This window comes from Rutidosis leptorrhynchoides, chromosome 8 (assembly GCF_046630445.1).
Source record: "Rutidosis leptorrhynchoides isolate AG116_Rl617_1_P2 chromosome 8, CSIRO_AGI_Rlap_v1, whole genome shotgun sequence".
NCBI lineage: Eukaryota > Viridiplantae > Streptophyta > Magnoliopsida > Asterales > Asteraceae > Rutidosis > Rutidosis leptorrhynchoides.
In genome coordinates this window covers 215,184,062-215,209,756 of record NC_092340.1, presented here as the reverse complement: position 1 = coordinate 215,209,756, position 25,695 = coordinate 215,184,062, and positions in this window count along the sequence as shown.

Genomic DNA, 25,695 nt, shown 5'->3' with positions numbered 1-25,695 from the left:
AATGCAAGTGATGGATACCACCTAACGACCTTCCATCACCCCCAATATGTTATGACTTAGTGCCATTCAATAACATCATCCCTTTCGAGTTCCCATCTCGAATATGATTAGGTGAATCTTTCATTTATCCTTTCATCCTAGATGTCATGTTAAATCCAAGAGATACAGAGTGATCACTCTCTTCTAGATTTAACTTTATCAGGCCTTAGACATCTAACTCTCAACGAATAAGAGGGACAAATTCCATCTTGACTACATACGTCTTAGATATATACTTTGTATCACACCTGAGCTCTTCCTTATGAACTACCATATTTCAGAATAGCGAAGGAAAGAATCAAGGCACAATACTTAGTGAATATCCGAACCCAATATGTATCTCAGGTCAGAGGATACAATGATATTCGCCTTTTCTCAAGATTACATGTGATCAACCACAAAGGCTCCATTTAGTAAATCTTGAGGGCGGGTCTTCCAATATTTGTGTCCTACAAATATCTATGAACCTTAGTTGCAACCTTGCCCCACATTCATCCCGTGAATGTATACCAATCCAAGTTCATAATAGTCTAAACCTCACACTTGCTCCCACAAATGTGATCGACTACGGAATTTAGAATAATTACTTATTCATGGATAAAATATGCAAAATAGGAACATAACTTAAAATAAATTAGTACCATAATTATATTAATGAGTTTGAACAATTTCGTTCCGTTATAATACTTAAAATAGATCATGACCAATCACTAGAATATCGAAGCCCTAAAGCACAAACATATCCTGCATGTTTTGATCCATGTAAGAGCTTCGTGAGTGGATCCGCTATGTTAAGATCTGTGTGAACTTTGTGAATACATATCTTTCCCTTTTCAACTTCATCCCTTATGTAGTTGAATCTCCGCTCAATGTGACGGGTCTTTTGGTGAGCACGAGGTTCCTTGATTTAAGCAATCGCACCCTCGTTGTCACAAAAGATCTCAAGAGGGTCCTGAATGGAAGGGACTACTCCTATGTCGTCGATGAATTTCTTCATCCATGCAGCTTCCTAAGCTGCCAACGAGGCGCCAATGTACTCCGACTCTGTAGTGGATAATGCAACAACATCCTGTTTTGAACTCTTCCAAGAGACTGCACCTCCATTTAACGTGAATACATAACCGGATTGTGATCGAGAATCATCTCGATCAGTTTGGAAACTTGCGTCCACGTAACCTTTTACAGTGAGTTCCTCCTCACCAGACCCATATATTAGAAACATATCCTTAGTCCTCCTAAGGTATTTCAATATACTTTTGACAGCAATCCAATGACTGTTTCCTGGGTTATTCTGGTATCTACTTGTCAGGCTAAGAGCGTATGACACATCTGGTCTAGTGCATATCATTGCATACATGATTGACCCAATGGCAGACGCATATGGGACTTTCTTTATTCTCTCCTGTTCATCTTTCGTGGTGGGGCACTGAGATGAACTGAGAAGTGTTCCCTTTTGAATAAGTACCAAACCTTTCTTAGAGTTCTCCATCTTGAACCTTTTCAAGATCTTTTCAATGTATGCACTTTGATTCAAACCTATCAGTTTCTTGGATCTATTCCTGTAGATCCCAATCCCCAAAACGTATTGTACTTCTCCAAGATCCTTAATGGAGAAGCACTTACTTAGCCAAGTTTTAACACCTTCCATTGCCAGAATATCATTTCCAAATAACAATATATCATCCACATATAATACAAGGAACATGATAGTGCTCCCACTAGCTTTCTTGTATACAAAAGCTTCATCACCATTTTTAATAAAGCCAAATGTCTTGGCCACCTCATTAAAATGATGATTCCACATTGTAGATGCTTGTTTCAATCCGTAGATTGACTTCTTTAACTTGCATACCTTTTTAGGATATTTCGGATCAACAAAACCTTCAGGCTGAACCATATAGACATCTTCCTCAAGATGTCCATTTAGGAAAGCGGTCTTGACATCCATTTGCCATATTTCATAGTCATAATGAGCAGCAATGGAAACTAATATCCTAATAGACTTTAGCATTACCACAGGCGAAAAAATTTCATCATAGTCAACCCCTTGAGTTTGAGTGAAACCTTTTGCTACAAGTCTAGCTTTATATGTATCCAAGTTTCCATGTATGTCAGTTTTCATTTTGAAAAGCCATTTATGTAGCGACCCAACCAAATCATGTTTGACGACGCCGACTACTTAGGTCCCGTTACGTGGTCATAAGTCTTTAACATGACGTTTGACCAAAATATGTCGCATTCATTTCATAAGTAAAAAGGATGTTTCAAGTTTACAAAAGTAGTTCAAAGACTAGTTACATTACAAAGTTTAACGTACGAATGAAACCTATGCGACACAATTTAAAAGTTGTCAAAAGACGCTCCAACTATGCATGTATACTCGACATCCAATCAAGTATCAAAAAGAGTGCGGAAGCATGTATCAAGTAGCATTCAAGGACCTGAGAAAACATATAGAAAACTGTCAACGAAAACATTGGTGAAATCATAGGTGTTTTAGTAAACGTTGCATTTGAACCACAAGATTTAATATAATATGATTATCAAAATCATTTGCATTCCAAAGTTGTTATTTGTTTCGCGGGCACCCAATTATCAAACTTAACTGTTTTGCACCCTTTGCGTAGTGTTAGAACATACACCAAACTCGAAAATATATTTCATCCGCTAACGGTAGCGAACCGTCCGAATGAGGCTCGTCAAGCCCATGTGATCACATAATATAAGTTCTCGTTTACACCCTGCAAGTGTAACTAATGATAATTGAATTGAGGCTTTTTGTTCAAACTCGTACGTGGAATGTTCGTTTTTGTACTTGTGTTCAAAGTGTAAAAGCATGATACGTATATGTTTCTCATCCCATAGTTTAAAGCATAAAAGTTGTTTGAAAGATGGGACTATGATCTCACCTTGAGTGCACGTATGAAAAGTACTTTACAAAGTAACGTGTGCAAAGGACAATGCTAGTCTTGACCTAAACAAATAGGTCGTATCAATAACGGTAAACACGATAGGTCAAAGATGTTCAATTAGTCCTATGGCTCGTTACGACTCGATTATGTAGCATGTGAATCAAATTGTCAAGTTTCATGCAAGATACTAGTATAGAAATAAGTTAGAAAGATTGCACAATCATTTGGTTAAGTTTGACAAAAAAGTCAAACTTTGGTCGGTCAAAGTCAACGAAAAAGTCAACACGTTCGGGTCGGGTCCCGAACTATTTTTCTGAGGTTTTTTAATCATGTATAAGCATGTTAGAACAAGTTATATGTGAATCGGAGGTCCGTAGCATGGCCAACATTTTTCATAATTTGACCAAATTGGACAGCCCACGTTGGCGGGCCGCGCGGGCATATGGCGCGTCGTGCCATTACCTGTGCAGAGAATTTTGGCAGTTTTTAAGTTTTATGCACGAACCTAACCTCAAACAATCACCATTTACGACCCGCAAACAACCAAAGCATGTATCTTATATCATCGGAAAGGTATTTTGTCAAGGAAAACAACTAAATACATTTCATCAATCACATTTACTTTTACAACAACCAAATATTACATTCAAAGCTCCTCATTTAATGCATCCAAGTTCATAAATGCAATTCGATGATTCGGAAACCAATTTACATGAACGATATGCCGTTTCAAAGGTAATCAAGCATACAATACAACCTAACACTTACAAATAACATTTCATGTCATTCAAAGCATCAAAAGTCCATTTCAAGTTCATCAAACCCTAACCCAATTTCACCAAAATCAATAATCAAGTTCATGAAGTTTTCTAAAGCAACCTACACATCAAATTGAAGCTAGTGATACTAGGAACACATTTAATACTTGCACTTTATCATAACAACAACATTTAAGCAACCAAATCATCAATCAAACACACCAAACTTTCAAGTTCATGCTAGTTACTAAAAATAACAAGGTCGAACATATAAATCATATATTCATGTTAGACTTGAGCCATAGACACTAATTAACAACTTTATTAGTTAAAAACATCAAGAACACAAAATCTAGTGATTTTAGAAAGTTACCCAAATTAGATGTAATCGGTATGAAATCGAAGAGGAAGTTGCAAGGATTCCAAATATGTAATTTGTTTTGATTGAAGCTTGCTCGATTGGAATTAGATGATGATTCTTGTAATGGAGATTTGAAAGAAAATAAGGAAGTAATGAAAGAAAAGAGAAATGAAATGAAAAAGATGGGAGGTGGGGTTGACTAGTCAAAAGCTAGTTACCTCCTTGGCACTTTGGCGAAACTAGTCCCTCGAGTTTGGTTGCAGGTGCGTGAATTACCTAAACGAGATATTTTTAAAACGCGTATTAACGAGGGATGTCATAAACATATAACGGAATTTAAATCATTAAACGGAAAAGTAAACGGAAAAAGGCGGGATGTTACATTACCTACTCCTTAAAAGAAATTTCGTCCCGAAATTTAAGTAGGCGTAGGAGTCGTTGTTTCTTACTCGAAATCTTGCGTTTCCGGAACCGGGAACAAGTGAGGGTATTTCCTTTGCATTTGGTCTTGTCTTTCCCAAGTAAACTCGGGTCCCCTTTTAGCGTTCCAATGGACTTTGACAATCGAGATTCGGCTTTGTTTCAACGTCTTGACGAAGGTGTCCACAATCTCAACCGGTTCCTCCACAAAATGGAGTTTTTCATCAATAGTAAGCTCCTCAAGAGGGATGACGATATCGGGTTCGGCAAGGCACTTTTTCAAGTTAGATACATAGAAGGTAGGATGAACGGAGCTCAATTGAGGCGGAAGATCTAAACAATAAGCAACGGTTCCAATATGCTCTAAGATTTCGAAAGGACCAATATACCGTGAATTTAGCTTCCCGCGTTTCCCAAAATGGATTACACCTTTCTAAGGCGCGACTTTTAACATTACTCGGTCACCGACTTGAAATTCGAGGTCATTGCATCGTTTGTCGGTATAGCTCTTTTGACGACTTCGGGCCATCCTAAGCCTATCTCGGATTTGAACAATTTTCTCGGTTGTTTCATGAATGAGTTGGGGTCCGGTGAACGACATTTTCGGCCATATAGAGCTTCAAAAGGTGAGGCTTTAATACTCGCGTGATAACTATTATTGTAAGAGAACTCGGCGAGAGGTAAGTGCTTGTCCCAAGCTTTTCCAAAATCAACCACGCAAGCTCGTAACATGTCCTCCAAGGTTTGAATTGTGCGTTCGCTTTGTCCATCGGTTTGAGGGTGATATGCGGTGCTCATGTCTAAACGTGTTCCCAACGCTTCTTGCAAGGTACGCCAAAATCTAGAAACAAAACGGCTATCTCGGTCGGAGATAATCGATATGGGTACACCGTGTCGAGCTATGATTTCTTTAATGTAAAGTTGTGCGAGTTTTTCCATTTTATCTGTTTCCTTCATGGCGAGGAAGTGTGCGGATTTGGTGAGACGGTCAATGATAACCCAAATAGTGTCATAACCGCCCGTCGTTTTTGGTAGCTTGGTGATAAAATCCATTGTTATTCTTTCCCACTTCGATTGCGGGATTTCGGGTTGTTGAAGTAACCCGGACGGTCTTTGGTGTTCGGCTTTGACTTTGGAACATGTCAAACACTTGGCAACATAAGTAGCTACGTCCCTTTTGATGTTCGGCCACCAATATTGTTCTTTAAGGTCGTGGTACATCTTATTGGCACCGGGGTGAATCGAGTATCATGACTTATGGGCTTCATCTAAAATAAGGCTTCGTAGGTCCCCATATCTAGGCACCCAAATCCTTCTGGCGAAATATCGGAGTCCGGTCTCCCTAATTTCGAATCGAGAGACGAGAATGTTCAAGAGCTCGTGTGAAATATTTTCATACTTGAGAGCCTCATCTTGGGCTACCCGAATTTGGCTATTAAGGTTGGTGTGGATGGTGATGTTTAAGGCTCGGACACGAAGAGGCACCGCTCTTTCTTTTCGACTTAAGGCATCGGCTACTACATTTGCCTTTTCGGGGTGGTAACGAAGCTCGCAATCGTAATCGTTTAAGGTTTCAATCCACCTTCGTTGTCTCATGTTTAGTTGCTTTTGATCGAAGATGTGTTGGTGACTTTTGTGATCGGTAAAGATAGTACTCTTGGTTCCATAAATATAGTGTCTCCACATTTTAAGTGCAAAGACAATGGCTCCGAGTTCGAGATCATGTGTCGTGTAGTTTCGTTCATGAATTTTGAGTTGTCGAGAAGCATAAGAAATGACTTTCGTTCGTTGCATCAACACACACCCAAAACCATGTTTCGAGGCGTTGCAATACACAACTAAATCATCGTTGCCTTTGGGAAGTGACAAGATAGGAGAGGTGGTTAGCTTCGTTTTCAAGATTTGAAATGCGTATTCTTGTTCGGTTGCCCAAACGAATTTTCTTCCATTATGAGTTAACGCGGTTAGAGGACGAGCGACCAAAGAGAAATCTTTGATGAATCTACGATAGTATCCGACGAGACCCAAGAATTGATGAATGTGAGTAGGAGTAGTAGGAGTCTCCCATTTACTAATGGCTTCGATTTTTGATGGATCGACTTTAATACTTTGATCACTTACAACATGACCAAGAAATTGAACTTCCTTCAACCAAAATTCACACTTGGAGAACTTGGCATATAGTCGTTCTTGTCTCAAGAGTTCGAGCACAAGTCGGAGATGTTGTTCGTGCTCTTCTTCGCTTTTATAATAGACCAAGATGTCATCGATGAAGACAATAACGAATTTATCGAGACACAGTTTACACACGCGGTTCATAAGATCCATGAACACCGTCGGTGCATTAGTGAGACCAAATGGCATAACAAGAAATTCATAACTACCATAACGATTTCGGAAAGCAGTTTTGGAGACATCTTCCCCCTTAACCCTTAATTGATGATAACCTGAGCGGAGATCGATTTTCAAATATACACAAGACCCTTGTAGTTGATCAAAGAGGTCATCGATGCGAGGAAGAGGATATCGGTTCTTAACTGTCAATTTGTTTAGTTCACGATAATCAATGTACATTCATAGGGATCCATCTTTCTTTTTAATAAACAAAATCGGAGCGCCCCATGGTGAATGGCTAGGTTGGATAAAACCACGGCCAAGTAGTTCTTGGATTTGACTTTGCAATTCTTGCATTTCAGATGGAGCAAGTCTCTATGGTGCACGTGCTACGGGTGCGGCTACCGGAATAAGATCGATTTGGAATTCAACCGGTCGATAAGGTGGAAGACCCGGCAGTTCGTCGAGAAATACATCGGAATAGTTACTAACAATTGGCACATCATCGATGTGCTTCTCATCGAACTCGACTTTCTTAACGTGAGCAAGGATCGCAAAACAACCCTTACGGAGTAGTTTTCTAACTTTAATGCACGAAACGAGGTTGAGTCCGGTGCAACTCTTATCGCCATAGACGATCAAAGGTTCACCGTTCTCGATAGGAATCCAGATCGTGTTAAGATCATAAAGGATGTGAGATTTCGTTTTAGCTAGCCAATTCATACCGATTATTACATCGAAGCTTCCTAGTTCCATGGGTATCAAGTCAATTTCAAACTCATTACCCAAAATGTTTAACGTACACCCCCGGTAATATGTGTCGGCACTCAATAGTTTCCCGTTGGCCACTTCAATGGTATAAGTGGTATCTAGTGGAAGTGGTGGAGTGCTAAAAGAATGAGTCAAAGTCTTGGATACAAAACTCTTATCGGCACCCGAATCGAATAAACAAGTAACATAAGTGTTGTTGAGGAGAAACGTACCCGTGACTAATTCATTGTCATCTCGGGCTTCCTCGGTGTTGATGTTGAAAGCTCGGCCGCGTGTGTTGGGGTTGGCTTTCTTCTTCGGACATGCATTTCTAAAATGACCCGTTTGGCCACATTCATAACAAGTACCCGATTTTGGTGCATTGGGCACCTTTTGAGAGACGGGGGCGGCACTTCTACAATCGTTGGCCACATGACCACCCCTTTGGCACCGGTGGCAAAATAGATTGCTACATTCACCATAGTGGTGTTTGTGGCATTTGTTGCAAAAGGGTTTATTTTCGCCATAACTTTTCTTGGCGTCGGAGGTGAAAGGCTTTTTGGTGAAGTTGTTGTTGTAGTTGTTGCTTGATTGGGGGGCTTCCCATTTTCTTTTGTTGCTGCCCGATTTATCCTCGGCCTTAGGTGCCGGAACTACAATTTCGTCAACCGTTTCGATCAATTGGCGGGCCATGTTTAAGGCTTGTTGTAGGTTAGCGGGTTTGGATGACATCACTCCTTGTTTGATGTTCTTTGGAAGACCATCCATATAGAGTTCAACCCTTTGAGATTCGGGGTTCACGAGGTTGGGACACATCAAGGATAGTTCGGCGAATCGTTGATTGTAGGCCTTGAGATCGTTTCCGACCGCCTTTAAAGTTCTTAGCTCTTGTTCGTGCTTTCGGGTTTCTTCACGAGGGAAAAATTCGACGATTATCCTTTCCCTTAAATCGGCCCAAGAGAGGGCGTGAGCTTCATCGGTACCCACCGATTGTACATACGTGTTCCACCACGTGAGGACGATACCGACAAAGGTGTGGGTGGAATATTTGACCTTGTCTTGGTCCCGACAACCGCTTATGCTAAAGACGGCTTTCGTTTGCTCAAACCATCGAGTGAGCATAACCGGTCCCCCGGTCCCATCAAAAGTATGAGGTTTGCACCCCATGAAAGCTTTATAGGAGCACCCTTCGCTTGATTTACCGGCCCATTGATTGTTGTTGTTGTGGTTGTTATTGTTATTGTTGGAGGAGTGACCGGCCATGGCTGCATCCACGGCGGTGGCTATCATTCGTTGTAGAGCTTGTTCGGGAGTCTCATGGCGTAGCACACGACGAGGAGGCATTGTTCCTTCAAAATACAAGAATACCGTTGATTAGTATTTTCAATAATACTAATCATGATATGGAATAAGGATAGAGAAAAATTTTCATTGACTCTCCTTAAATTCTTTATGCCATAATGTCAGAACGTTCATATGAGTCACCGTAAAATAATCCCGAAAATTATATTACCTTAATTCATATGTGCATTTGACATTATTTCACTATATATATATATATATATATATATATATATATATATATATATATATATATATATATATATATATATATATATATATATATATATATATATATATATATATATATATATATGTCAAGGTGGCGTGTCAATTAAATTAAACAACGTGAGATTAAGATGAAATAAGAGTAGATATGAGTAGAAACATTCGAGTATAAATGCACAAGTAGTCAAGTAATTCCTACTTCAAGTCACTATGCCGGTTGTAGTCTAGACTCACTAATGTACCCTATGACTCGGGGTTGACACCAATGAACTCTAAATCCCTACAACCAACGCTCTGATACCATCTGTAGCGACTCGACCAAATCATGTTTGACGACGCCGACTACTTAGGTCCCGTTACGTGGTCATAAGTCTTTAATATGACGTTTGACCAAAATATGTCGCATTCATTTCATAAGTAAAAAGGATGTTTCAAGTTTACAAAAGTAGTTTAAAGACTAGTTACATTACAAAGTTTAAAGTACGAATGAAACCTATGCGACACAATTTAAAAGTTGTCAAAAGACGCTCCAACTATGCATGTATACTCGACATCCAAGCAAGTATCAAAAAGAGTTCGGAAGCATGTATCAAGTAGTGTTCAAGGACCTGAGAAAACATATAGAAAACTGTCAACGAAAACGTTGGTGAAATCATAGGTGTTTTAGTAAACGTTGCATTTGAACCACAAGATTTAATATAATATGATTATCAAAATCATTTGCATTCCAAAGTTGTTATTTGTTTCACGGGCACCCAATTATCAAACTTAACTGTTTTGCACCCTTTGCGTAGTGTTAGAACATACACTATACTCGAAAATATATTTCATCCGCTAATGGTAGCGAACCGTCCGAATGAGGTTCGTCAAGCCCATGTGATCACATAATATAAGTTCTTGTTTACACCCTGCAAGTGTAACTAATGATAATTGAATTGAGGCTTTTTGTTCAAACTCGTACGTGGAATGTTCGTTTTCGTACTTGTGTTCAAAGTGTAAAAGCATGATACGTATATGTTTCTCATCCCATAGTTTAAAGCATAAAAGTTGTTTGAAAGATGGGACTATGATCTCACCTTGAGTGCACGTTTCAAAAGTACTTCACAAAGTAACGTGTGCAAAGGACAATGCTAGTCTTGACCTAAACAAATAGGTCGTATCAATAACGGTAAACACGATAGGTCAAAGATGTTCAATTAGTCCTATGGCTCGTTACGACTCGATTATGTAGCATGTGAATCAAATTGTCAAGTTTCATGCAAGATACTAGTATAGAAACAAGTTAGAAAGATTGCACAATCATTTGGTTAAGTTTGACAAAAAAGTCAAACTTTGGTCGGTCAAAGTCAACGAAAAAGTCAACACGTTCGGGTCGGGTCCCGAACTATTTTTCTGAGGTTTTTTAATCATGTATAAGCATGTTAGAACAAGTTATATGTGAATCGGAGGTCCGTAGCATGGCAAACATTTTTCATAATTTGACCAAATTGGACAGCCCACTTTGGCGCGCCGCGCGGGCATAAGGCGCGGCGCGCCATTACCTGTGCAGAGAATTTTGGCAGTTTTTAAGTTTTATGCACGAACCTAACCTCAAACAATCACCATTTACGACCCGCAAACAACCAAAGCATGTATCTTATATCATCAGAAAGGTATTTTGTCAAGGAAAACAACTAAATACATTTCATCAATCAGATTTACTTTTACAACAACCAAATATTACATTCAAAGCTCCTCATTTAATGCATCCAAGTTCATAAATGCAATTCAATGATTCGGAAACCAATTTACATGAACGATATGCCGTTTTGAAGGTAATCAAGCATACAATACAACCTAACACTTACAAATAACATTTCATGTCATTCAAAGCATCAAAAGTCCATTTCAAGTTCATCAAACCCTAACCCAATTTCACCAAAATCACTAATCAAGTTCATGAAGTTTTCTAAAGCAACCTACACATCAAATTGAAGCTAGTGATACTAGGAACACATTTAATACTTGCACTTTATCATAACAACAACATTTAAGCAACCAAATCATCAATCAAACACACCAAACTTTCAAGTTCATGCTAGTTACTAAAAATAACAAGGTCGAACATATAAATCATATATTCATGTTAGACTTGAGCCATAGACACTAATTAACAACTTTATTAGTTAAAAATATCAAGAACACAAAATCTAGTGATTTTAGAAAGTTACCCAAATTAGATGTAATCGGTATGGAATCGAAGAGGAAGTTGCAAGGATTCCAAATATGTAATTTGTTTTGATTGAAGCTTGCTCGATTGGAATTAGATGATGATTCTTATAATGGAGATTTGAAAGAAAATAAGGAAGTAATGAAAGAAAAGAGAAATGAAATGAAAAAGATGGGAGGTGGGGTTGACTAGTCAAAAGCTAGTCACCTGCTTGGCACTTTAGCGAAACTAGTCCCTCGAGTTTGGTTGCGGGTGCGTGAATTACCTAAACGAGATATTTTTAAAACGCGTATTAACGAGGGATGTCATAAACATATAACGGAATTTAAATCATTAAACGGAAAAGTAAACGGAAAAAGGAGGGATGTTACAATTTACAATCAACTAGCCTTGAGCCAGTAGGTTGTTCAACAGGTTCCCAAACTTGGTTGTCATACATGGATTGCATCTCAGCGTTCATGGCTTCCTGCCATTTATCCTTATCAATCCTCGATAAAGCATCTTGGTAGTTTGTTGGTTCATCCAAATCAACCACATAGCAACCATCCATGAGAAACCCATATCTCTCAGAAGGATTACTAATCCTACCAGATCTGCGAACATTGTGTGTATTTTGATCATCCATTTGATCACTCTCAACATTTTCATGTTGATTGCTAGTGTCAACCAATTGTGTATCATCTACTTGATCTTGAACCTCTTCAAGATCTATCTTCCTTTCACTATTTCCTTCCATTAGGAACTTAGTTTCAAGGAATTCATCCTTTCGAGCAACAAATACATTTTGCTCGATTGGATCATAGAAATAGTATCCCATATCATCCTTGGGATATCCTATGAAGATACACTTCATGGATCGAGCATTCAACTTATTAGGGACGTAACGCTTAGGATAAGCTTCACATCCCCATACCTTTAAGTATGATAGAGATGGAGGTTTTCCAAACCACATCTCATGAGGTGTTCGTTCCACTTTCTTGGTTAGGGTCATATTTAAAATACGGGCCGCGGAGCATAGACAATAACCCCAAAATGATAGAGGTAACGAGCTTCTAGCCATCATAGATCGAACCATATCCATTAGGGTTCGGTTCCTCCTTTCGAAAACTCCATTAAGTTGGGGTGTTCCAGGAGGAGTGAGTTGTGAGATAAACCTACAAATTTTAAGATGGTCTTGGAAAGCATCGCTTAGGTATTCACCTCCTCTATTGGTATGAAGTACCTTGATTGTCTTATTGAGTTGATTTTGTACTTCGTTTTGATATTCCTTGAATGCTTCAAAAGTTTCGTCCTTGTGTCTTAACAAGTAGACATATCCGAAACGACTAAAGTCATCAATGAAGGTGATGAAGTATCTTTCAACTTTCCTAGTCATGGGCTTAAAGGGTCCACATACATCCGAATGTATTAATCCTAATAAGTCTTTAGCCCTTTCATAGGTCCCTTTGAAAGGTGCTTTAGTCATTTTGCCTTGTAAACAAGATTCACATACATCAAATGAGTCTAGTTCATTTGATTTCAAAAGTCCATTCTTTTGAAGTGTATGCATTCGATTCTTGTTTATGTGACCAAGGCGGCAATGCCATAAGTAGGAATCACTCAACTCCCTTTTGAGTTTCTTGGTGTTTGCATGGAACATTGAGCTATTGCATGATGTGTCATCATGAACCAATTCATAAATACCATTGGAAGGTGAAGCCTTAAAATAGAACACATTATCTAAAGAAACATGGATATCATCATTAATGAAATTAAGATTAAAACCATATTGTTTCAAACGGGATACAGAAATAATGTTTCGTGATAAATCGGGTGTATACAAAACATTTTTCAAAATAAGCCCCAAACCACTTGGAAGCTTTAAAATAAAGTCTCCATGAGCTTTCACTTGCACCCTTACTCCATTTCCCATGAAGAGGCTTGTTGTTCCCGCATCTTGATTACTTCTTTTGAACCCCTGCAAAGAATTGCAAATATGAGTTCCACATCCTGTGTCTAATACCCATGTATTAGAAGAAGTAATACTAAGCTCAATGTATACCATATATACATTACCTGAGGTTTGCCCTGCATCCCTCTTTTCCTTCAACTCCTTAAGGTAGACCGGGCAGTTGCATTTCCAGTGACCCATTTCACCGCAACCAAAGCACGGTTCTTCCTTGGGGTTAGCTTTTCTGGCAACCTTTTGTTTCTTGTTGTTGTAGGTTGGGGTAACCATCTTCCCCTTTCCCTTGCCCTTGCCTTGGTAGGTGGGTCCTTTCCTCTTAGCCGCCTTCGGCTTAGAAGTGTTATTGTTTTTGGACCCGCCTTCATTGATCGTAAACACGGGTGAAGCCCTTTTACCCATGCTTGCTTCTGCCGTCTTAAGCATGGCATGTAATTCACCAATGCTTTTATCCCAACCATTCATGTTGTAATTCAATACAAATGTGTCAAACCTTTTTGACAATGAGTTGAGAATAAGGTCTGTGGCTAATTTATTAGACACGTTGCAATTTAGACGGTTTGCTCGATCAATTAGGCTTTTCATCTTAAGGACATAAGATGAAATGGATTGGGAGTCGTCCATCCGACATGCATGAAGCGCTCGGACCGTTTCAAAGCGCTCGACACGAGCTTGTTGAAGGAACATCTCCTTCAACTTTGTGATCATGTCATATGCACTATGATGCTCAAAATCCTTTTGGAGTTCGGGTATCATAGTCTCAAGCATGAGGCAAGAAACTTGCAACGAATCGGTGCAATATTTCTCCCAATAAGCCATGCCTTCCGTATCATCCTTGTCTGGTTGATCGGGAATAGGGTCTTCCAACACATACGCCCTGTCCTCTAGTTTGAGGACAATTTTTAGATTGCAGAACCAATCCATGAAGTTCGTATGGTTGAGTTTTTCCTTTTTGAGAATTGACCTCAACGATAGGTTGTTAAAGTTTATTGGTGCATTTGGAATGTTGTTGTTATTGGCGGCCATCTACAAAATTTAACAAAGTTGTTTAAGTATTAATTTTAATTTAACAATCAATACCCTTTAAATCCAATTGATATTTATTAAATTTTAGAATCCAACGGTAAACCAAATTTTGGTTAGGTGACCGTTATCCCGTCATTTGATTTAGCTAGGTAGTCATTATATGACAATTGCAATCCTTTTGCAACTTCTAAGTTATGAGATCATGCAATCCTTTTGCATGGCATATTTATCCCATCAACGCCTATTTGTTCCTCATGCTTCGGTGACCCTAAGTTCATGATTCCCAAATCAAGTCGTCCTACTTGTGTAAACGTGTAAATTTAACACACAAGTGGTTAGGTGACCTTTATCCCACAAATGTGCAAAATTCACCTTAATCATATTAGTTTGCTCATAACGGTTAGGTGACCTTTATCCCATTATGAGTTCCTTAATATGCCTAAGTGTCACACAATAAGGATGGCGTTTAACTTGTTTACCTTGTAAATATTGGGATTTTAAGTTTTCATTAATTCTAGTTTGAGAAAACTTTTACACCATATGATCAATCCTTAATTAATGATGTTCCTTAATTACGGATTGAGTGCAATAAGATTATAATGGAGGATGGGATGTTCGATGATTATTTTGGGCCCCGATGATCGTTTTTCACTTTAACTATCAAGTGATCAACCACCCTGACCCGGTCTTCGTTATCGATTAGCATGATTCACCTTAACTCAATGTAAGAAGTCCTTGGGCAAAGTCACAAGTGAAATCTACAAAGGCTTTGGCAAATGGCAGAGAATCAACAACCTATAAATAAGAGGCCAAGCTCCCTATTTATAGTATCCGTGATATCCGCGGTCTGCGAGATGCTCGGCTCTCCGCGAAAAGTCAGCGGATCAAACCGCAGTTTGGCATTTCAGCGAATACATAACCGCAGTATTTATTTTCAGTGAATATTGCATAACTGTGTCTTATAATCCGCGTAGTTCTGTCCTTAGCTTTTTAGAAAATAAAATATACATATACAATGCTATGTATATGATCAAGTCCCCCCAGTTTATTATGATGCATTTTCGCGAAGCAAATGCATCATGATAAACTCTAAAAATAAAGAAGTGCATCTTAAAATATCTCGTGAACTTTATTATATATTTTTTACTATCCATTTATTACCGTTGTTTTAATTAGGCGAAACGCGTAATTACAACGGTAACTTTCGCTATTCTGTCAAATCAGCTTATTTTAACGGCTAGATTTTTACCGTTTTACGCGTTACAGTAATTACAGCCGTTAAAATTCAATGATTACCTTTTCAACTTGCTAGCCCTAATCCCAATTATAAATAGCAGACAACGCCGCACAAAAACTTTACGCTTTCCTTTCCCAATTTCGCATTCAATTTGCAATCTTACAACCGCAATCGTAATTGACAATTAGCCAATTCAGCCTTTGATTTTCTCAAATCGACCTTCAATTTCATCACTTCCATACTCAATTTTTCCTTGCATATTATTAATGGCTGCTTCTGCATCGATGCATACTCCCGGCGGTTTTGTGTCATATATGACAGAGGCCAAACTACAAACCCTTAAAGAGTGGTATCCGCCACTTGGGCATTTTGTTCCAACCGTGCCCCTTCACGAGGACCGAGCTGATACTCCCCCTAAGGGGATGATTACGGTATATGAGGCTGCCATTTCGCAGGGCAACCTCCGTTTTCCTTTAACCGAATTTGTTCGCAATGTATACGAACACTACAAGGTTGCGTTAGCACAGCTTCACCCAAATGCGGTGAACAAAATTGTGCTTTTCAAAATATATTGCCACGCCAACAACAAGCAGCCGTTGTTAACCGTGTTCCGCACTCTTAACAGCTTAATTTTATATGATGTGGAATGGTTCTCATTCTGCAGCAAGTTGGGCAATATGGTTTATCCTAAAGATTCGATCGGTAATTAGCGTGGTTCGTTTTTCTATATTAACGATACCGCGTATGTCGATAGCAACATTCCGAGGAAGTGGAGCGAGGAGATCAATTCGAAAGTCAATGAGAAGCCATTTTTGGATGATCTTGAGAACGATGTTCTCAGTATTTTTATGAAGGCGGGCATCATTGTGAGGCCATATTCCAATGTACCGCTGTACATTGGACACGTATCAATCCAGTGGCCATGGAGCGACCATGACGCACTTTTAGTTGATCAAGCCAAGAATGGTATTTCACTTGTCTTTTTTCGCATAACATATTTCACAGTATACATTTTGCCTTGTATAACATTTCGCATTGTTTTTTCACAGAGATTCCTCTTGACCTTGTTATGAGGACCACTGATGTTAGCAGAATCAGCCCTGCTCGCCGCCCGAAGGAGGGCGAGGGCGATATTATTCTGATTGATGAACCAATCATCAACGAGCTTTTCATCGCCGGCGGCGAGGACCGGGGCAAAAGGAAAATGGTGGAGAGTTCACCGACTCCATGCAAGAAACGACTGCATACTCTTGCAGAACAAGAGACAAGTGCGTAATTTTAATTTTACGACTTCTAATCATATATGCGCATATTATGCATAAATTAGCGATATTTATTAATCTTGTTTTAGTTGTGATTTCAGAGTCTCCCGCTGAAACCAATCCGCGCTACAACATCAGGAGCCGCACTCCCGCAGATGTGGTAGGAGAGCCTGAGCAAGACCCATCCCTTCCTTCTGATGCAGAGGCGTCCAATCAGGAAGAAGGAGAGGGTGCTGATGAAGAAGAGGCTGTAGCTGATGAGGAAGCCAACAAACTGTATCAGAAACTGCATAAATTTCTTCCTGAGCAAACAAAGGCAAAGTACCGTAGTCTAACTTTTGCTGAATCTGCAAGACAGCGGTTATATAATTGCTATAACTTGCTCTGTCTTACTATGGATAGCATAGAACGGTTCACTGATTTATCAGATGAACGTGAACATGCTATCAAGGTGGCCAACGCTCAGTACTTGAGAGCGGAAAAATTAAAAACGCAGCTGGGGAAAGCGAAGGAAGCAATCACCCAGCTTAATAGGAGAGCGAACACTTCAGAACATGATTTCGCTCAACTTGTTAAGTATCTTCCCGAGTTCGCAGATAAAGTGATGGACTCAAAACCCGTCACTGAAAAATTTCAAGCTTATTCTCAAGCTGCCAAACTTGCCACTCGCTGCGAGTGGTATGACTTACTATGCAAGCTCGGCGATCTCTCCAAACCCCTTCCATCAGACTTAGCCGACGAAATATGTTCAACGGATGATGCTCTCGAAGCATTAAAAGTGGCTAAGAAAGAGGTGGAGAAGGTGAGCATTCCAGCTTTGGAAGAGTTATGTCAGCGTGAAGGCGTGACATTCGCTGACATTAAAGCGCTGAAGCTTTAGTTTATAGTTGGTTTATTTTAATGTATGCGTGCAATTTATGAATTGATTTTTTGTAACTATCTGCGACTTGTTCGCTTTGTTAATATAACATTATTCGCACTTTATTTATCATTCGTAGTTGCAACTTCTTTTATTTATATAGCGCTTTTACTTTAATTATTCATAATTCAGACTTGTCCATTGCAATTTCCGCATTCGTTATTGTGCACATAACAAAGCGTACTTTGTGCGAAACAATCTTTTAACATTATGAATCTTCTAAGTCCGACAAAACGATCCTTAGGTAAAATCTAGCATTGCGAAGCATCTAAGTGTTGGCAAGATCAAACACTTAGGAAAATTTATCCTTTCGCAATTTTAATTAACATAAGTGGGCAATTTCATCACTTGGCTTTTCTGCAAAGTATTTCGCAATACAGTTATGTATTGATATATTATTTTAGGCAGGTCATGTTTAGTGAAAACAATGCCACCTTACTTAAAGCATCCGCAGAGCAAACATTAACTTAGTGTTTCAAAAAGATAAGTATTTGTATTCTGCGAAATAAACACTACGCGTGGCCACACGTAGTGTTTTCGCTGTTTAAAGAAACAAGTACTAACACTGAAATTAACTTCGCTTTATTCTTTATTAATTCGCATTACATTATTCAAATCATGAACATAACATGTCTCGCATTAATGGAATTTCAATACAATATTTTGTTAATCATTTTCGCACTAAGCAGGGTTAACTGAATGCCCTTCAACACACATATCCGCACTTGTCATAACCATAGCACATGAAGGCTCCATTTCCGCAGAAATCAGCGTGCCAATACCCTTATTAGCAGAAAACTTTAGCATACCATGTATTGTAGATGGTATAGCGCCAAACATGCGCAAAGCTGTGCGGCCAAGTATCATATTGAACCGCGATTGATTCCGCATAATGTACAAATTCAATAAGGCTTGACGCCTTAGCGAATCATCGCTATCATCAACCAATTCCATTTGTAATTCCAATTGGCCAACAGGCCATGATGATTCTCCCGAAAAACCAGCCAATGAAACCGCAGTAGGTTTCATCAAAGCCTGAATTTGTGAGGGAAGCTTGAGAAAACATTGCTCGTACATGATATCTACACTGCTACCAGTGTCAACATGTACCTTCATGATTATAATGCCGGTATTAGCAACACGACATGAAATAACCACGGGCTTATCAACATCCGCATTCAAACGCGCTGAGGGAAATGTAATAGAGGGACATTTCCAGCTAACAATTTGCGCCGAAATTTGCAGCACTGACATTTCACCGTGCACTTCCACCACATTAATCACTTGTACCCCGCGCTAATTTTCTTTCTTGTTTACCATCCATACTCCCAAATTTTTCACCGCAGGAGCTTTCCGCTCAACCGCGTTTGGGGCACTCGAATCATTAGCTTCAGCTGGCATAATGATAGCATTCGCAGTGCTGGATGAGTTCTGCACCAACAAATGGTCCAACTTACCCTGTTCATACGCTTCCACAATAAATTCCGCTAAATCTCTGCAGCGATTGGTATCATGACCGTAATCGTTGTGAAAAACACAAAACTTTGATCTGTCATGCCTGTTGTTTTCTCCCAATGGCTGCGGATCAGGGAAAGACTTAGCAACTCGCTCTTGCAGTAAGATTTCTTTGGGCGTTTTTGTTAGCATCTGAATGATATTGAATGACTCATTATTCCACTTGCGCGTAGAATAGCGGTTATTACGGCCATATGAATTGTTATCGTTCTGACCTTGAAACCTGTCATTACGCTGATATCCACCGCCACCATTTCTTCGCGAAAAGCCTGGACCGCGATAGCTATCGCTGTTACTATCTCTGAAAGAGTCATTGTCATCTCGCCAACTTTTATCTCTACCCCAGCCACATGCAGGGGTAATACTGCTATCTTCTCCTCCGCGGATATAATCATAAGTTTCCTGTTGCACTTTTGCGAATGTTTGCGGGACATCTCTTCTTAATCGCCGCACAAGCGTAGGGTGTCGTTGTGGGTTGATAGCATGCAAGAAACCAGAAATTTTCTGATCTTCATTCAACCGCGGAATTTTCTAGCACTCATAAATATACCGCGTAAGTAGCGCACTTAGAGTCTCCTTGTTGCCTTGTTTAATATCGTGACACTCTATATGTGTCTTTTTCTGCGGTAATAAATTTTGAAACTGCAGCAAAAACTTTTCTCGCAGATCCACAAAGCCAACGATACTGCGAGATGGCAAGCTGTGAAACCATTCCCTTGCTGACCCCTGCAAGGCCATAGGAAACACTCTACATGCGACTGGTTCATCCCAGTTGTAAGTGCATACGACGCCCTCAAAGCGTTGCAAAAAATCCAAGGGATCAGTGAGGCCTGAGTAAACTCCCAACGTCGCCGGCACAATCGGCGGAGAAACAATTGGATAGTCAGAAATGTGCTGGACAAATTTATCTGCAGCAGTGGTAATTTCTGTTGCCTTTTTTGCGCGAATGTCTGTGTTATCCGCACAGAATTTGGTAAGCATATCTTGCAGAAAATTTGGCTGATTGAACTTATGATGCATTGATTTCGGCGCAATGCTTCTGAAAGCATCCGCTAAAAAATTTTGGGCGTTTTCTCTGCGCGCAGCTTCAGACGCTTCACCTTCCTCCCCATAGCGAGGGAAAGGTGTTGGTGGTCGCTTTCGCTTGACGTATGGATTTTTAACAAACTCTTCTGCGCTGTCTGAGTCATCAGAAAATTCATCTTCCTGCCTTGGCGCTTTCGCCAATCTGGACTTGTGTGCGGAGCGCGCGTGGATTTGATCATCCGCGTTATCACTATCGCTGTCATTGTGCTCAAGAACCAACCGATCACTTTGTGATCCTGAACCACTTAATGGCCATAAGTATGTGCGCGGTATGCGAGATTCACAATTATGCTTAGCGTCTCTTTTGGCTTGCTCAATAGCAGTATTAACAATTTTCTCAGTGCGTAAACTGGATTTTCCCGATAAGATTTTCGCTCGCTTTCCTTCAGCGATTGATTCTTCGCGATTTTGCAATAACGTTCTGTGTGCGATCATTTTTTCAGCGGCAGCTTCAGGCTGCGAATCGTTAGCATTGTTTGCATTAGATTTTTTATCATTCGTTTCCTGAACCGATTTTCCCGCAGTAACACTTGCATCTGTTTGCATTGGAAATACGATAACGTTCTGCGAATCGCCAGGCAATGCATCAGCATTCGCAGAGACGCCAGTTTGTTTTGCATTCGACATCATGATTGTTAAGCAGATTAACAATTTGCGTATTGGAAAAAACACCTGCAAATCATCACAACAAAAACACGATTTGAAATTAAACCGTTGAATTAATTGTTTAATCGGCGTAAAACAAAAAATTTTCAGTTTAATTTGTAAAACGTGTTCCACGGATGGCGCCAATTGATCAATCCTTAATTAATGATGTTGCTTAATTACGGATTGAGTGCAATAAGATTATAAAGGAGGATGGGATGTTCGATGATTATTTTGGGCCCCGATGATCGTTTTACACTTTAACTATCAAGTGATCAACCACCCCGACCCGGTCTTCGTTATCGATTAGCATGATTCACCTTAACTCAATGTAAGAAGTCCTTGGGCAAAGTCACAAGTGAAATCTACAAAGGCTTAGGCAAATGGCAGAGAATCAACAACCTATAAATGAGAGGCCAAGCTCCCTAGTTATAGTATCCGTGATATCCGCGGTCTGCGAGATGCTCGGCTCTCTGCGGAAAGTCAGCGGATCAAACTGCAGTTTGGCATTTCAGCGAAATCATAACCGCAGTATTTTTTTCCAGCGAATATTGCATAACTGTGCCTTATAATCCGCGTAGTTCTGTCCTTAGCTTTTTAGAAAATAAAATATACATATACAATGCTATGTATATGATCACCATACACCAACATGCATTTAGTGTATGGTACTTATGAAAAACCATTTTCATGTCTTGTAATTTAGCTAATTACTTGATATAAACCATTTTATATTTGTGATTCAATAACCATTTATTATTATCCTTTTAGTGTTCTTAACAACCATTTATTAATGTCCTTTTGCCATTTCAATTTAACCATTTAAATTGTCGTTTTGCATGTTGTTAATAACGTCTAATTTAACCAATTAAATTTTAGTTTGTTCGTTGTTAACTGGTATGATTAATTTGTAGCAACCAAACATACAATCTATAATTAAACAACAAAACAACCACACATGCAAAAAATATGTTCACAATCTAGCCTTTTGGTGGACATTTGTTTAGCCGAAAACAAATGTCACCGGTTAATGGGTCATAACACAAAGTAGGAGATTTAACATCTCCCACTAAATCTTGCATCCAAATGCATGTGTTCTTCTTTTGCTCCATCTTTTGCATCTTCATACTCTTTACAAAAAATATATCCTAATACATTTTTCTCTAGAAAATGAAAATACAACCTAAACTATTTTACATACCAAATATAAAATAAATTACATAACCAAATGAATAAATAAATTACATGCCAAAAGAATAATTATTATTACATACCAAATGAATGAATAATCCACCAAACAAGCATGCAACCAAACACAAGGTCAAGGCTAAGATTGTGAACAACAACATGCAACTAAATATGACCAAAATGGAAGACCCAAAACCCATTTTGGGTTCCAAACAATTCGGCCAAAAAACACACCCACCCAAAACATATAATTTTTGCATTTTACTTTCATGCATGTACATAAAATGCAAAATGTATAGTGAGTTTAATAACCATCTCGAAGCATATTTCAACAACTTCGGCTCTGATACCATTGTTGAGATTTAACAAGTTTCATAATACTTAAAACATTTTAAGAATCAAATTAAAGCGGAAGCATGTATGTATTACCATTTAGAACTTGTTAATCTTTAACCAATTAAAGGTAAATCCCAAATAGGATCAAGTTGTGATATATACTTACAAACTACAAGCAAGTAAAGAGATTATACCTACTCCAAGCTTGCTAGTAAATGATGAAGATGATGATGATGAATGGAGCTCCAAAACAATGAAACCTCAAGTTGTTATACCCCAAGCTTGTGCACCAACACCCTAGCTTTTGGTTAGGATTTACTTTTCACTTGAAATGAGCTTGCAAAAATAAATTATGAACTCCCTTTGGCACCCACAAATGCCACGGCCAACAGCTCAATATGAGCAGAATTTTTGCAAGTTATTTTGATGTGTAATGTTATGTGTGTGTTACTTTGGTCAAGAAACATGCATGTATATGGAATGGGAATTGTATTTGACCAAGGAGGAATCTAAGAGCATGTGTATCTCATTCCCTATGCCACTTCCCATTTGTTTTATAAAATAAGTTTTATAAAAGAATTAAATTTTATAAAACTCTTTTATAAAACTTCCATTCCATTATATATATATATATATATATATATATATATATATATATATATATATATATATATATATATATATATATATATATATATATATATATATACATTTTATTATATAAAACCAATTTATATAAAATGTAGTATAAAATAATTAATTATTTAACCTATAAATAATTAAATCCATATTATATAAATTATTCCATAATTTATATATGTACACATCAAGTAATATTTCAGAAAACCATTTTTCTTAAAGTTCAAGTGTCGTATATTTAATCAATGATCCAATCGTTAAGATTAAATACGTATAAGGTGTCGATAAGCTTGTTATTGGGTATGACCCTACTTGGATCATAACACATTAGCCACATTAATTTAATATGTCTCTCGGGCATTCGAAATACCTTCAATGTTTCCCTTTCGCCATTGTTACCGGGGAACCTTTCATATCTCGCCACATTAGCAGTGAACTTATCAACAACCTTAATGATCTGAGATTTTTCGAAAAGTCATTATATTTATCAAAACCCCATCATTTACTCATCCGCCTCTTGTAACGAGAATTGCCATACGAATCATTGGGAATTAGCAATCAGTATTTTGAAATCTCGCAGCATGTTGACGCCAACATTTATACATATAACGTCTATCTCCAAGGTTTACATACTTCGAATGTGAAGTTTCTGAAAAACACCCTGAACTGCGGAATAATTCTCGAAATGTTGATAAAGCAACAAAAACTATAAAACGACCTTAACAGTAAAAAGTTTGATGATAATGAATAGTGTGCTGGCAAAGCGCAGAAAAAGAGAAGTTTTGGAACTGGAAAACGGATTGAGCAAAGTATGAAAGAGGCTGTGGACAAATCACAAGGACGAAACCTACATTTAGAGAATCTAAATGATTCAGTATCTGCTGAAGTCATTAACAAATATCTTGCTGCAGATCTTAAACCCCTGCGGACAATATTCTTCATCATCCTCTGATATTAGAAATCCTAAGATATCATCATATCTTTCATTATAAATATCCTCCATATTTCTGAAGATATTTTCATAATTATTCTAATATGAAATTATTTACCTCTTCGCGCTATCTGTATTACATCATAAAAGAAACTATTTTAGTTTCTAAATTCTGAAACATTCGAGTTTAAAATAGGAATATTTTTGAAGTAGTGTTGGGAGCTGAAGCATGAGTTAGTATAATATAATGACACTTGATCAACGTGATTATATTACAGTAAGTCATGCTGAGTTTTTAAATGGAACGTGATGATTCAAAGATCATAACATCATCATGTGCCATGTTACACGACTCTTGTATTCTCTTTAACCTCTAAAATATCAAGAAAATATTTCTTGATGATTCGGCCTTTTCCGAGGTATTCTAGTAATTTGACAAGTCAAGATCGTGCCATTACAATTTCCTTCTTAGAACATTAACAATGTTCATTCCGAAATTCATATCTGCAAATTATGGACCATTATAAGCGGAACTTACTCGCAAGAAGAAGAAACGAAAGGACAAAGCCCTGAAACAAAAATTGGGGTATAAATCGCCGCAAATAAAAGAAAGCATTAACTGGGGATGGCAATGATTATAGAAGACAGAAGCAGGGACATCGAAGTATAAGGGAAGATATAAAACCCAACAACAATGTAGAAATTACAAACCGTATATATCGATGAAAATAGCAATATAAAGACACGGGAGAACTAAAAACACTATAAACCCAAGGGTATAGTAAAAGTAAATAGATTCTTCTGGCGGCAGATGAAAAAGAAGAATGACAGATATGAAGGTAAGGAGTATATCAAGAATCAGAACTGGATGGAGCATATTGACAAATACTTTAAAATATGAGCTGAGGGAGAAAGAAGAGAAGGTGTGGGTTGTAAGGAAACGAAGAGAGTGGATTTATAGTAAAATATTAGACAGAGCAATCAAAATGGATGATCGCATTTAAAGCGGATCCTAAATTTCCTTAATTAAATCCTGTTACGAAGATTTTCTCCAAATCTATTAAACTTGGAAATCCACCCTATCTACGTCAAAAGATATGACGAATCACTATTATCTTATTTCATTCATTTACGATAACTTCACTCATACGCTTCGAGAAATTGAATTATTTTATCCGTATTTCTTAATCATGATAAAACTCTATGTATCAGCTTACATACGTCATAAATAACATTCGCATTGTTAGCCATGATGAAATGTCCCGTTCTTATTGATTAAAAACGTTCCATATTAATTGATTTCGTTGCGAGGTTTTGACCTCTATATGAGACATTTTTCAAAGACTGCATTCATTTTTAAAACAAACCATAACCTTTATTTCATAGATAAAGGTTTTAAAAAGCTTTACGTAGATTATCAAATAATGATAATCTAAAATATCCTGTTTACACACGACCATTACATAATGGTTTACAATACAAATATGTTACAACAAAATAAGTTTCTTGAATGCAGTTTTTACACAATATCATACAAGCATGGACTCCAAATCTCGTCCTTATTTAAGTATGCGACAGCGGAAGCTCTTAATAATCACCTGAGAATAAACATGC